Below are 6,599 nucleotides of genomic sequence, written 5' to 3'. Positions count from 1 at the left end.
GGAAGGGCAGTAGTGACCCAGCTGTTGGGTGTGTGCAGCACCACAGCTGCCTGGTGTGAGACCCCAGGGCTGGTGGAGGAGCGCTGTGCTGGTGCCCCTGGTGCACTGTGTGTGCTACACCCCATCTGGAGGCACCCCAAAATCAGTGGGCTGTCTGCATGGGCAGAGTGATCGCTTCTATCATGTTCTTAAAATAAAAACAAGCCAGTAGCTCCCCTGGTCCCAGAGTGATCACCTTACAAACTGGTCTGGTCCCTCCCCATGCCACCAGACCTGGCTCAGACCATGAGATGGCTGGATACAGCTCCTTCTCCACGATAGTCGTGCTGCTCTGTGTTTAGTTGCTATGGAATATGATTCAGACATTCTGCTTCCACACACTCCGTGCTGCCTCTTGAAATCTTTTTCCCTTTATTTTTAGTTTTGCTGCTTTCTGGTATGTAGAATTCTCTTTTTTCCAGCCAGTCTGCTTTATGAAGGCAACTCTTTAGGGTAAGACTAGTTAGGGCAAGTAAAAGTTGAATAGGTTTTCCTCCCTTTTTTCCTGTTTTGGTTGGTTTTATTTTGGGGTTTTTGTTTTTGTTGGGGGTTGGTTTTATTGCAAGTGGCTCTTTGCAAGAATTTTCTTGAAAAGGGAAGCTTTGCTGCTCTTCTTTTTTTTCCTTCTTTTTTTTTAAAAGCTCTTCCCCTCACTGGCTTTGAACAAGCTCTCATTATTTTAGAGCTTAAGGGCCATAGCTGGCCAGTACAGGAGGGGACAGTATAACATCTAGGGGCTTTGTACAGAAGTTTGTACACTTGTGTAATACGTAATAGGCCTTTTCACACTTTCTGTTGAGCTTTTTACCTGTAACCTTTACTATGTTGTAAATTAAATGCGGATTTTGCCAGTTTGGAGAGTGTAGTGTGTTCGTTCCCAGTCCACGCTTCTGCAGTTGAGACTGTCCCTTGTTTTGTGGCTTACTGAAGGATCTCTGCCATGGGGAAGTGCAGCTATCACTGCAGGTCTTGTTCTGAAGTGGCTGGTTCAGGCTGCAGCTCCTAAAGCTGCTCCAGCTGCTTTGCTGGTGACCTGCTGTGCTGCCATGTGTTGTGCTTCACAAGAGAGTGGTACTTAACTGGATTTAAATAACAGTTGTCTGTGTGTTCTGAGTGAAGCTTCCTCTGCTTTTGGCATAACCTCTCTGCAAAAGTTACATTTTAGAGTCCAACTTTATTCTTCTCAGTGCCCAACTTGCTGCCTCTGGCAGCCCTGGGCAGGCTCAGTACACCATCCTTCATCACACCGTGCCTGCAGCTTGGCTGGGGAGTGAAAAACCAATGACCAGGGACCTGGTTAAAGCTAACTGTGGTGCCTGCAGTGTAGTTACAAGGGATTCCCAAACTGTGCTGAATTTAGTCGTATTTAGGCTATAGATGAGTATTTCTTCCCAGTCCAGGAGCATCCTTGGAGCCCCTGGGCTGGTGCCATTCCCATCAGCGAGTGTGGGCAGAACGCTGCGTGTGCAGGATGCTGCCCAGGCAGGATCAGCTGGTGAAGCTGCAGTGGGAACTCTGGGGTTGGGGGTAGCAAGTGTCTTCCTGTATTACAGAGGTGTCAGGGTGCCTGGCCATCTGAAGCACACTCTGCACTGGGGAGTGTGGAGATGGGGATGCACAAGTGGAGGAGAGTTTCTAGCTGAATAAATGGTTGATCTGAAAACTAACAGCAGTGTTTTCCAGGGGTATGACCCTCAGCACACACTGGACTGGCACTGCACCCCCTCTTCTCTTTTGGGTTTTGAAATACATGAGTGCAGCACCCAGCAGGCATCCCAAGAGCTACTGATGACCTGAGAGGAGTTGTTCTGTTCCCAGTGTGCCATGCTGTAAGATACAGTATGTGAGACATACATGGGTTGGACCTGATTATTCTTGAGTTCCCTTCCAGCCTTCTGTGATTCTGACTTGTTTGGGAGAAGGTGACTTCCCCCTGGGGCCTTTTAGGAGAGCAGGAATAGCTTCCAGCACGGAGCAGGTGAGTGTGCCAGCTGAAGCTTGTGCAGTTACACCAAGTGCTTGGAAACACTTGGTGGCTCAGGGAAGGACCCCAGTAGAGGGATATGCTGGAAGACTCTGGCTTGTCTGAAGAGAACTGGGACAGCACAGTGCTTGTTACTGGGCTTGGAGATCAGCTCCTGATGGAGAGGCTTCTTGCAAAAGCAGTCCCAGGTAATTTGTAGGGTCTTTGATCTCAGAGCTGTGTCTTAATGTAGCAGTGGGAGGTGAAGGGGGAAGGTTTCTGGTTTCACTTCTGCTCAGTACTGGGAACAGCTCCCCATTCACACGGGCTGTGTGGTGTCACTGGGAGCTACGTGCTTCTGCAGGGGGCAGGAATGCTGGTGACAGACAGCAGGCATGAAGTAACACTGCTGAGTTGAGGACAGAAAATGCTGTGTGTTGGGTCACAGCCTTCTAAACTAGCCTTCCCTGAACTCAGCACCTCAGACAGTGGCATCACATTAGTGGCCATGACTAATCATGATGCTTCCCCAGCCTTCCTCAGAGGTCCTGCCTGCTCCACCAAAGCAACTTCCCAGCAGCATTGACAGTGGTTCAGTGTTGTCTCTTTTTTCTTGTGAGTTCCCCAGAACTGATGTGCTCTTCAGGGAAGGGTTAAGGGAGAAGCAGCTCAAGCCCCACAGCTTTGCTCTCCACCCTCTTGTACGTAGCTGTCTGTTGTGTCACATTCTGTCACACACCTGTGAAAGGTTTCAGTGATGTCTGCAGAATGGAGGAGGAGGCAATCTGAAATTCTAGAGCTCAAGTGCTGCTCTAGCCATCCTGGCAGATCTTGCCATGGCCCAGGCTGTTTGTTGTCATCTTGCAGGGACTCCCAGACAGGCAGCTCCTGCGTGTGTGCTGGACTGACCAGTGACACTGGGCTAACAGCAGCTCGGGTCACAGCTGGCCACAGAGGCTTTTCTGACTCATATCTTGGCTGTGATGGACTCATTTCCTGCCTGAGGTTCCCCAGCTACTTCTAGAGATGTCAAAGAGGCGTTCCCTGGCTTGACCCTGGAGGAGATGGGAGCAGCATTTCTCCTGGTTTCACACCCCTCTCACCCCAGGCAAGCTCCTTCTGAACAGAGGTGCAACCACTTTCCTCAGGTGTCTCTGTATAAGTGCTGGTTTTCTAATGTGAAGAACTACCAGGAGCTCTCAGTTCTCCCACAGAGGCTCCCCAGAGTGCTGGGTCACTTTGAGCACCATGTCAGGGTTGGGTGAGGGTGAGCAGAAGCCTGGAAATGAGCTGTGGCAGCAGGGATCCCACTGCTGGCTTCAGGCAGCTCCAGTAATTCCTGCTTGTTGCCAGGTCAGAGAATGTTTGTGCTCTGCTGCAGGGAGTGGTGGTGACACCTTCCACGTGAGGAGGCTCCAGGCTGACACACCAGTTGTTCTGGGATCACAGTTCCTGCTTCCAGGCTCTGACCTGCTGTGTGGTGGAACTTCAGGCCCCAAGCTGAGCAGCAGCAAGACTTGGGACTTTGGCAGGCAGTGCAGGATGACTTGGAGACTGCCTAAAATCCGTGGAAAGCCCAGTTACCTGTCTGTCTGCCTGCATGGCAGGGTCTTTGGCAGTTTTATGCTTCCCTAGCTGAGTTGGCACACCAGAAGAGACCAGCAGACAACGTTGCCCCTTGTAGCTGCTCGTGATCACTGTCACTTCCATTTCCATGACCTGAAGTTGGCCAGGTCAAGGCTTGTTCCTGACCTCTATGGGAGCTTTTCTCTGTCCCACAGCAGAGATCAGCTGCCTGCCCTTGAGTGCCTCTGCTTCTGTGTCCCTACTTCACTCACCCTTTCACCCAGCCCTAGCACGTGCAGGAAATGGAGATTAAACTCTGTGGTGGGAGGACTGGTACCATGAAGGGTGCTGGAAGCTCCATGCCTGGGCCTGGGGGTGCTGCCCAGAGGTAATGGCTAAAATGGGCAGAGCAAGAACCTGAGTGTCCCAAGCCCAGGGGAGAAGTTTGAAGGCTGGAAATAAATGGTAATAAAATGGTAACCTGTGGGGGGAAACAGGAAACCAGGGGTATGTTCCACCAGCTGTCAGCCAGGGACATGGTACATTGTGGCTCCCCGAGCATCTCCTGTGCAGGCTTGGGAGCAGTGGGGCAGGTGACACCCAGCAGGGACAGGGGCTGGGTGACACCAAAGCCTGGCTGGTGGCTGTTCAGGTGCCAGTCCTGGAGCGCTGGTTGAGGACACAGGACAGCAGAGAGGTTTGCCCAGGGCTCAGTCAGGGGTGCAGTAGCAGCGAGAGCTGCCATGTCTATCTGATCCTGAGCCCACCCCATGGAGGTAGCAGGCAGGCAGCTCACAGTGTGCTTGGACTGATTCAAGAGAAACACAACCCCCGATACCATCAGCCAGTCTAACTGGGGAAGACAGAACCACCGCTGTGGTGTCTGTTCCCATGCAGTGAAGCTCATCTCTCCAGCCACCATCAGCCACCAAAAGCTCCTCGCACGGCACTGGCCTCAGCTGCTGTGTGAGACCTGCCCAGGAGCTGAGGGAGCGCTGAGTGAGGCAGGGGAGCATCTTTGCCCCTGTGCTGAGGGCAGCACTGTGTGGCTCCTTCAGACAGGTTGGGAACTGCAGAATGAGCTCTCCCTCCTGTGCAGTGCCCTCGTGCTTAGTCATCAGCCTGGGAGCACACAGCCTTCACGTGACTTACGAGAATCCCTGGCTGTTCCTCAGGGGTTATGTGGGGGTCTCTGGGCAGGACACATCCCCAGTTCTGTGAATAACCTATCTCCAGGAAAAGGGGGATTTCTGCCCAGCCTGGCTTTTGCAAAAGGCAGTTGTGAGTTGCTGATAATAGCCCTCTGACCAGTGACAGGCACTAGCCAGTGGTTTCCTCATTTGATATCACTGGGCCCATCTGTTTGAGAGGTTTTCTCTTTGCTTATCTCCCAGCAGCCTTATCTCGTTAGCATGCAGGGCTCACCTAGTTGTACTAAGCTGTGGGCCTCACAGTCGTTTCCTGCTGAACAGAATCCTGGTCAAGACCACCATTCATGCCTCATTCAGCAGCTGAATTTGGGCAAACCATTTCCAGCAGGTTTCTCACCTGGATCTGCCCATGATGGACCCAAAGGCTGGTTCTGCTCTGCTTGGGCAAAGGCACAACTGGGAGCAGGGAAATGGCAATTGCACCGTTTCCTGGCTTGCTGTGTGAAACAGAAAGTTGCAACTTCCTCTGATGCAAGTTCCCTCCTCCTTCCACTGTCCATCCTCATCCCCCTTGTCAGAGCCTCAGCAGGGCAAGGAACAAACCGCCCCTGGGTCCTGCCCTGCCCACCGCCCCGCGCTGTGCCCCACGGGGGGTTCTGGGGAGAGGGTCCCTTGCAGGGGGGTCCTGTCTGGGTTGGGTCCTGTGTCAGACACCGACATTGGAGAGGGTGAGGACACGTGGAGCCAGAGGTGATGTGGGGTCAGCACAGGGCTGGGCAGCGAGGAGCCTGTGAGCTTTGACAGGCGAGCGCAGGCAGCATCCTCCAGGCACAGCACGCTGACCCTGCAGTGCCAGTGCTGCCCTCTGCCACCCATGTGCCCTCTGCCACCCATGTGCCCTCTGCTCTCCATGTGCCCTCTTTCTGGGCCTTTCTGCTGTGTATCTCTTTGCAGGGAGCCCAGCCCTGCTGCCTGGGGTGAGCAGCTCTGTCGCTTGGTGCTCTGATTCCTTCTGCTGTGTGTGCTGCTGAGTTGGAGCATCTCTGCTGCCCTCAGAAGGAGGGTACCTGCTGGGCAGGCTCACCTCTGAGGTCCAGCTCCCAGCATTCACAAAGAAAACCCTCAGCCCAGGGATCCTGTGCCCAGCCTGAGCCTGAATCACCCTGACCAGCGCCTGGGTGGCTGATGTGAACATCTGCAATAGGAAGAAGGAGAGATCGTGGTCTTTCCCTGGCCCCTGCAGTGTGCCTGCTGGCTGTGGGGAAGTGAGGGCTGTTAGTGGAAAGGGATGGGCTGGTTTCCAGTAGCACATGAAATAAGGCAGCTATTCTCAGGGCCCTGCCTGTCCCTCCCAGGCCGGCAGGCACCAGGCTGGTAGAGAGCAGAGGAAGTGAAAGGCGTTGGATGTACTTGGGATGACAGAGCCCTGAAGGTTTTCTGCCTTCTACAGCTGCTCCCTTGTTCCCAGAGCCATCCCAAGCCTCCTGGGTTGCTGCATGTGCTTCTGGAGAGCTGCAAAGCAACAACCTCCTTCACCCATCCCCTGGTGAAGTCGGGCTCGAGGCCAAGCTGCTGGGGAAGGCAGCAGTCACCATTGATCCCAAAACAGTTGCTCAGCCCTCTGGCCTGCAGTGAGCTGGTCTGAATGTGTCTCTGCCTTTTCTCACCGCTCTTTCCTGTCCAGGTGCTGCTCTCCTTGGCTCTGTGTCCAGCCCAGGGCTGTTTGCTGCTAGAGCTCATCAACCTGGAGGTGATCATCAGCTGGATGCTCCTAGAAGCCTCTCAGGCAGGAACCAAGGGGTTTTTGAGCTGACCATTGCCATGTGTGGTGCTTTGAGCCTGCCTGGAGGGAAGGACACCCACCAAAGCTGCTCTGTCAC

This window comes from Gallinula chloropus (assembly GCF_964237585.1).
Source record: "Gallinula chloropus genome assembly, chromosome: 22".
Taxonomy (NCBI): Eukaryota; Metazoa; Chordata; class Aves; order Gruiformes; family Rallidae; genus Gallinula; species Gallinula chloropus.
This window is presented reverse-complemented; position numbering follows the sequence as displayed.